A 9,570-nucleotide genomic window follows, 5' to 3' on the forward strand; every position below is an offset into this window, starting at 1 on the left:
AGCTTTAGCAAAGAATCTAGTGTTCCACGACCGCAGCAAGCATATCGACACACGGTACCACTTTATCCGAGAGTGCATATCGGAGAATAAGGTACAACTGAAATATACAAAGTCTCAAGACCAAGTTGCGGACATATTCACAAAGCCTCTAAAGCACGAGGTCTTCGTCAAATTACGAGAAATTCTTGGAGTTACTTCAAATCAAGTTTAAGGGCGGCTGTTAAAAATATAAACTTGATTTTAGTTTAGAAGTGTCTAGAATTATCTAGGCCCAACTAGTCTATTGTAGATTAGTCCACAATATTTTAGCCCATCTAGAGACTTCATGGCTATTAAAGCCTAAGTTCTACAGAATATTCTAGTTAGTTGTAAAGTGAATGAGTCATGAATATTCTAGACCAAACTAGAGTAGTGAAGAGTTGGTTAAGAGCTCCTATAAATAGGGCAATAGACATCATGGGGAAGATGTAATTGAGTGAAAACCAAAATTAGTGGTAAGGTGAGAATTAAATGGAGTGTGTGTAAGAAGTAAGGTCTTGTACCACCAAACAATGTTTTTGAGAGCAATAAAATTTCATTTCTCTTAAACCACAGTTGAGTGTCTGTGAGCCCATTCTCAAATCATTTTCAACACCCATTTAGCCCATTAACTCCAAAATCATTTCCAACAGAAATGTGATGTTTATAGCTTTGGGGTGATTATATTAGAAGTTTTTATGGAAAAACATCCATCAGAAATCATCACGTTGCTCTCGCAAATTCTTCTTTCACCTCCATCATCGAGTATTGTGGGGAAAAACATAAGGTTGAGAGACATCTTGGACCAATCCATTGGAGCACCAACAGATATTGCGCAGAAAGAAATAATGTATATGGTGAAAGCTGCATTTTCATGCTTACGGGGTGACCCGTGTACTCGACCAACTATGCAAGAGGTCGCAGTAGATCTATCTTTGTTATCTCAGAACATGGCAGATTTAGCAAAGCCTTTAGAAATGATTACTTTAGCCTACATTTTGTTGTTATATGTGCAACCAAGTTTTATTTTATATTTTTCCATTTCAGTTGTTTCCTTTAAATCATTATGTTATGAATATATATCTGTCAATCCAAAATCTTTTTATTCTTCCGAGTCCTACATGTTGGAAACTCAAGATAACTGTCAACTCATATGGTTTCCGAAGCCCATAGAGCTCAAACGAAGGTGCATGTATTGAAAATGTGATCGACTTATTCCAATGAGACTTGACAGAGGACACAGATACCATCAGAGTCTATGCCTCTAATAAGCAAGTTATCCTTGGTACCCATTCTGTTTAACATAGCTTGCCATAGAAAGAAAGGAATCTTTGTAGGCAATTGGTGAAGCCAGATAACTTTGAAGGGCATGATAGGATGCTTTCAATTTAAAACTTCTCGTTGAGTAACCAGAAATAACATCTTTGACAGTGAAAACAGGGGTGGTAGATGCTTTCCACCTAACAGTTGAAGGTCCAACCGATATAGGAGGAGAATGACCAATATATTGCAGTAGGGTGCACAATTTATTTACCTATTCATTATGCAGTGTTCTCTTGAAATTTAGGTTCCATCTTGGGTTATTTGCATTAATTGTGAGATCTTGGATGGACCCTTCCCTGTTAACAGATAACTTGAAAAGAAATGAAAAAGAGACTGCAAGAGGAACGCCATTGTTTATTGACTATTGAAGTGAACAAAGACAAATTTCTCCATATGTAAACCAAAAACCTTAATGTAGATTTCATCATCTTTATAGATTTAATTAGTAATGTTACATTTCATTTCATATATATATATAGACAGATTGGTCCCAAGACTCCCAACTTTAGGTGATCCACAATGTCATGACTCTACCTTGCATCACCGATTCACAATTTGGTCATCGTTTATAAACAAACTTATATTTATTGTGGGTACAAAATACCGCACAAGTGTTATTAGCGCGAAGGAATACATTTGCTAGCAGACGAATATGCATCCAACAAATCCCTGATGACGGAAGAGATGACATCACCAAGTCACACCAAAAGTGTGAAGATCAACGCGGTAGTTCAAAATACCGCACAAGTGTTATTATATGAGTTATTTTAGCTTTCTCTATCTCCTTTACTTAATGGACCCAATCTTTATGTAGCCACAACATCCAGCTTTCTATTGATGTAACTCTAAAGTCTTAACCTAACAAACACGGATGCAACATAAAGACAGGATGGGTAGGACATGCCAGGGGACTGAGTAGACGAGATTGATACCGGAGCACATGTACGTTGGGCCAAGTTAAGTGTTGAGAGATTTCATGATATATTCTTGTACCGAGAATCTTGAACTTCTCCAAATGTGTATGATTATTTGATGTGACAAACACGAGGTGATTAATTAATTACAACCTGGATTAGTTGTGCGGCTTGTGTGTGCAACTCTACAGTTGAGGGTTATTTTAAGAAGAGTTCCCCTCGCGGATGTAAGCTTTCCCTGATGTTGTTGCATATTTTTTTGCAATGGAGTATTACATCTTATATTACAAAATATTCATAGGACCCATAGAGAGAAAAGATTACAATTGAAAAAGATAAAATCATAACTGATTAACTTAAAAAGAGGAAAAAAAATGAAAAGAAAAAAAGAAGATGACTTGGTTACACAAATTATTATGAATGCAGAGTGTCTCTTAGTGTAATTATTTCCAAAGGCTTTGCTAAATCAGCCCTGCTCTGAGCTTCCAATGATAGCTCCACGGATACTTCTTTCATAGTTGTCCAACTACATGGATCACCCCGTAAACAGGAAAATCAAACCTTCAGGATGTACATTATTTCCTTCTTCATGATATCTGATGGTTCTCCAATGCATGGGTCCAAGATGTCTGTCAAACTTATGTCTGGCTCCGACTTACTCGATGATGGGGATGAAAGAAGAATTTCTGAGATCAATGTGATGATTTCAGATGGATGGCTTCCCATAAGTACTTCTTATATGATCACCCTAAAGTTATAAACATCACATATCTCGGTCACTTTCATTGTATAGGCAAGCTCTGCAAACATCATTATTAACAAATAAATGGACATGAATTACTAACTGATTTCAGATATATGATACCTTGATAACAGTAAATCACAAAAGTTTTAAGGTGTGAAGGATAATAGTCCCACATTGCTAATATCTCATTAATAAACATTGAATATAATCTAGAAGGGTCACTCCACCCATTGTCAATTAGTTTTGAATTGGATGCCCTTATTCTAACATGGTATCAGAGTCAGGCCCCTATGTAAGTAGGCCCAACGGCCACCTATTACAACACTGGTCCACGTGTTAGAGGCCCACAAAGAGTACCCTACACGTGAGGGGGCGTGTGAAGGATAATAGTCCCACATTGCTAATATCCCATTAATAAACATTGAATATAATCTAGAAAGGACACTCCACTCATTGCCAATTGGTTTTGAGTTGGATGCCCTGCAAGTGAAGTCCAATTTAATGAATCTGGTTTCAAAATCCTCACCGTACCAAAATCAGAAACTCGAGCTTCATATTCAGAATCCAACAAGAGTCCCAACTTAGGGACTTCTAATGGGGATACTTGACGATCATTTAAACCATCACAACCCCCAAACTTAGGGTAATCATTAATCTCCGTAAGACCTTTAACTATGGCTTGAATTTACGGGTCTATAGAGTCTTTAAAATATCCGAGAGCTTCTTATATTTCTTAAGTATGGTCATCTATCTGACCTAAGATAATTGTCTCATCAAATTCATCTCGAGAATCGCCAAATAAAGTTTCATCCCAATTATCCTGAACTAAAGGTTTAGTCATATTCAATTCCTCTAAATCATCAGATTGTTATCTGGTAACATTAAACACATTTAGTTCAGTGGTAATATTACCAAAGGATATGTTCATAAGTCCGGTCCTACAGTTGATGATAGCGTTAGCTGTCACTAAGAATGAGCGACCTAAAATCACTAGTATTTGTGCACTAAAGTCCTGAACAGGCTGAGTATCTATAACAACGAAATCCACTGGATAAATAAACTAATCAATCTCAATCAAAACATCCTCTACCACACCACGAGGTATTTCAAAATATCGCAACAATCAATGAAAATATTTTCTTTTACTCTCAATGCAGGATACAGGAATTTCTTCCCTGTTTTACGTGAAATCTTCCTTTTCTTTCATCCTTCACTTTGCCACCTAATGCTTACACACTCCAATTCGTTCCATACTCATTAAAGATTGTGTGTCAGGACTTCTATGAATACATGCCAAGCGTATAGAAACACGGGAAGGAGAGAAGAAAAACCGAGACTCTGTTTCTTCAAATACCCAACTATTTGCTCAAATTTAGTTGAATCAAACTCATATACCAGGCATGTTTAGTCAACTAGAGTTCACCTGTACCAAACCCAGGGATTGAATCAGTCCAAAAGCTGTCCAAAAATCGAAACCTAATTTTGTTCTTTATTTCTCGCCAAAAACCAGAATTCAAATGTTGAAGATGAAGTGTCCTGAACCAAACCTCGGGTGCCTTTAACAGCTTGGGTGCCCCTTATTGATTGAGGTTCCCCTTATCCAAATTATGGGTGCCTTTAGTAATTCCCCAGGATGCCTTTAACAACTTTTCGAACCGATTTTTTCCAAAATGCTTATTGGCCAAAAATAACACACACAAAAACACCATAATAAGTACAAAAATGAGCCCTAACAATATATAGAATCGAGACAAATCTGACACAAAAATGTGTCCATTGGTACAAATGCAGTGATTAGAATGAGGGGGAGAGAGGTATCCCGGAAGATAAAATGGGTCAAATTCCCAAAAAAACATAAGGTGCGGTTGTAAAAGACAAGTAAAATTATGGTTGGGTAAAATGAAAACTATATCTCACAGACACGTATACCCTTCACCTCTTTTTTTTTCTTCTTTTTATCCATTTCTCTCTCTAGGTTACTTTTTTTTCTTTTCAATTTAAAATTAATCACGAAAAAATTCACAACTTACGAAATATAAGTCATATTTTAATAAAACTTACAATTTTGGAAATGGTATGAGCATATCTACTAAACAAGACCTATTGTTGATACTAAATTCGAAAAAAAATCAAATTTTTTTTTGCTGTGATGAGACTGGTTGGATTCTGACTTAAACTAAGATATAAGAAATTATTCAAAAAATAGGTAGGATGAAACTGGATGCATCCTGAATAAAATGAGAAAAAAATAAATTATTCAAAAATTGCTAGGGTGAAACCGGTATCATCTTGTTTTAGATTTCCATAAATTTGTTTTTATTCATATTTAACTGGCATGAAACTAGTTTCATCCTGTTTTATATTCGGTTGAAATTTGTATTCATCTATTTTAAAGCTAAAATGAAGCTGGTTTCATCCGGGTTTAATTTGTGATGTGCATGGTTCCATCCATGTTTATACAAGGATAAAATTGGTTTCATCAAGTTTAAACTAGGATAAATTTCAAGGTTTAGTATACGGTGTACTTGATTTTATAAAGAAAACTTGTGTCAATCCCATTGAATATCATCTGCACCTCAGTAACTTAATTAACTTACTAATTGAGTATGAAATTTTCGGATCGTACTTGATTCAATGTCGCGAACTACACGTTTAGCGGATCTTAATCCTAATTTTTCACCTAAAAAAAACACCCAACAGCTACCAACTCTTCTTTTACTTTATTCAAATAATATTACACACTATTTTATTAATTCTTCCCAAGTACAATCATTATTGTAGTATTGTGGCTGACATGCATTAGTTAGTTAGCATCTATCAACTAATTGACACGTCTTATATTCACAAATCATTTTCCTTTTTTCTATAGCTAGTAGTACTTAGGGCATTTCCTAATGATTTATGAATTATATATTCATGGATCGTACAAGTCTCCGAGCACTGTAGGGTACTGACCAGTAGACTTGTGAATGCAATAGAAATATAGAACACGTTAGTTAAATTCTAATAAATATACGGAGAGGGCGCTTTAGTCCGCTGTTATAAATTTTTCTGGGTAAAATAACCAAATAGAATATCAGAACAGTATCTTTTAAATCCTAGAATATTAGAAGAGTATCTTTTTTTTACATGTCTATTTGACACACAAAAAATAGTATATGAGTTTTTTAGTCAATTTTGTGATCCCACAAAATAAGGTTTCCTTCGTGGGTTATTTTGTTTTTGGTACTCAAGTTTTGACCAACTTTGTTGTTTGGTATAAAATTTGTCCAGCTTGGTGTTTGGTACTTGGATATGACGTTGACCCGCGTGGACTCGGTTTGACCTTGACGTGTCCACTTCTCTGTTAATTAATTAAAAAATTACTAAAAGAAAATTAACTTTAGTAACAATGACCTGTTAAGTCCTAACGTTACACGTGTACACTCAAAATTTCATATATCTCAACGGTGGAGAATTCTCCTAAATTTAACACTTATAACCCTAAAATCTATCGACTCAACCCTAAGTTTTCTTTTCTTTTCTCTTCCTTCTTTCTTATTCTTCTTCTTCTCTCCTTCGTTTTTTTTCTTCTCCTCTGCTCGAGTTCTGTTAATGGAGATTGATGCTGTTGAGATGAGTTTGTGATGAGAAAGATCAATTTAGGTACTAGGTGTTATTGCTGAGGATGAATCGATGATTTACAAAGAAGGTGTTTAGAAATTGAAATAGTAAGTCACAGAGAATCAGAATTAGGGTTTAGGTCGAATTTGAGAAGTGAATTGAGTTGTTAATGAAAGAAGAATTGATGGGTTCTTATTAATTTAGTGAGATGAAGTGGTTTTGATGATGAATTGAAGAATATAAGGTTTTGATATTGATGTCGAGTACATGTTGAAATTGATAAGTGATTCGGGTTGTTGTTGATGGGAGATGGGTTTGGTTGAATTGAGGGGTTGAATGGATGTCTTGAACTCGAATTGGGGAGTAAGAATCGATCTAGGGTTCATCTGAGGGTTGATGGTGATGATGGAGACTTAGGATTTTTATATGAGATCGAGAAGATAAGACTAATATCAGAATATAATTGATGATGGTGTGTTGCTTCAAAGTTTGTTTCAAACTCAGGGGATATGGGAATTAGGTTTCAGCATCAGTTGGTGGTTGAACATCAATTCAGGGAAGACTATTGTTGGGTAAGTCTTTGTGTTGCTTAATTTCACAGTTTGAAGTTGAATTATTTAGCTTGTATTTGTTGAATAGATTCAGTTGGTTGAATGGTTTATACAAAGAAGAATAAAAGCTAAAGTTTTGATTATGATGAATTGATGATTGTGTTATTGAGACTGCAGATGCTAGCCCATTGCAGATGGTTGACGCTAATTGTAGCTGAGATGCATAATGTTAGAAAGAATCTGGTATGGAATTGAAATGGGCAATTCAGTGGTGAGGCTATGGTTACTGATTGAAGTAACACAGTTGAAGTGGAATTGCAGTTCTAGATAATTGTACTGAATTAAAAGTAATCATGGTATTAAATTTTAGTTGTAGTTAATCTGAAGATGATGGTGATTCATTTTAGTGGATGTGTTGCTAAAAGCTACAACTGCAGGTAATTGAGTTGTATTAGTGTTTGTAATTGGATTGAATTTGTTTTGATTGAATAATTGTACAAAAATCGTATGAATTTCTGTTTTGAAACTTAGGCCTATTAGTCATCTCAGTCATATAACTGACTGATTTAACATTAGCTGACCCATTAGTCTGACTGAGTTAACTCAGTGACTCAGTGTACCTTGACCCATTGCAGACACGTGTCTAACGTCGAAGTTAACGGCGTTAAGTAATTACATATTTTTAAAATTGAAAAAAAAAAACTAAACAGACTTCAAAGTCAAACCGAGTCCACGCAGGTCAACATCATATCCAAGTACCAAACACCAAGCTGGACAAATGTTAGACCAAACAGCAAAGTTGGTCAAAACTTGAGTACCAAAAACAAAATAACCCTTCCTTCGTCCAAACAAACTTTTTTAGGGAAAAGAATTTTCTATGTGCAGTTTTAACATCTATCTTAATTTATTTCGTAATTACTTATCTGCCTTCCATCCCAACAATGTTGATATGGCTGAGTTGGTCCAATCCTCCCAATGTCAAAGGTTTTATTTTGTTTTCTATTCTTTTGTTATTTACTTTTTTGTAATGCTAATAAAGACATGTATAAAATATAAATCAACTAAATTCTAAGATAAAAGCCATTAGGTATGTAGATTCATTTGATAAGAAAGAAAAAACCAGACAAGAGATCAAATTTATACATCAATATTTTCTAGTGGTATAACTGAATCTGCAGCATCCAAAGAGACAAGACTTTGAGTATGAATTGTTTTTGTGCAATCTCTTTCAAATCCCTTAATTTCAAACAGCTTCCAAGTTCCAGAACTTATATTGTAAATATATGGTTTTCTTGTACCCCAGCAGTGATATGCTATGAATTCTCCTTTCATCTTGATGTATTCAAATTCGGTGAAGTACGAGTAGAAATACCACTTTTGCTCGTGATAGGGACTAATCACTGAGTGTTTCTTATCCCAACGTTTGGTATTTTTGTTAAACACCCATATGACCACTTCAGTTCTTGACGAAGGATCGAATAGGATCAATTCGCCTTCCAAATCGAAAAGTTGAAACTCATTTCCTGGGTATCTTCTTTGCGTTGGAGTATAATTACATGGCACAGCAGATTCCATGGTACTAAACTCCTCGGTTTCAATATTGAATGATAATATTGCGTCTGATAGGCTAGGGAGAACACAGTTGTTCCAGATGAAATAAGCTAACCGATCCACCATCCAGTAAAACGTCCCTTTGATAAATACAGGCGGTATTTTTGTACTTGGAGGGTAAGAGACGCTACCAACACTTCTTCTATGCTTAGTTCTTAAATTAAGAATCTGAAAGTCGAATTTTCGTGCAGTATAGTGACATACAACCACTTCGTACTCCTTTTTACATGGATGGAAGTAAAATCCACAGACAGATAAAAGACGACTTGGCGAGGTGACGGTTACTTGTTCTTTTGTGATCGGGTTCCAAATACAGAATTGCCATAAATGCCTGGCTTGGCTTGTGAATAAAATAAACCCATCATATGAACCTCAGAGATCAGTTGGGAGTTCCTCGCCATATGAACTAAGATCGAAGCTTGTAGCCTCAACGTACTCAGCTTTATCATCAAAAAGAAAAAGCTCTATGCAATTGTCAATGGGTTGCGAAAGAGATCGCACAACAATGGTTGGAGTAGCTCGGTCTTGGTCTAGGTGTGCGCGCATAAAGTACCGATCCGTGGTTAAATCATATAACAATTCAGTTGAGCTAGTATGGTGCCTCAACTGGAAGAGGGACTTTGCGGGAAGTCTAAGGAGTATGTTGGTGATGATATGAAAAGGAAGATCAGGGATAGGATGTCCCTCGTGAACAGATTCATTGTCAACTTTTGATAACTTGGATTTCTTATTATTTCGCGTAAATAAAACACGACACTTACCCCATAGAATTGGAGCCCAAGCGATGCATGGATGTTTACCCATT

The sequence above is a fragment of the Papaver somniferum genome, chromosome 3 (genome assembly GCF_003573695.1).
Source record: "Papaver somniferum cultivar HN1 chromosome 3, ASM357369v1, whole genome shotgun sequence".
In the NCBI taxonomy this organism is placed as follows: Eukaryota; Viridiplantae; Streptophyta; class Magnoliopsida; order Ranunculales; family Papaveraceae; genus Papaver; species Papaver somniferum.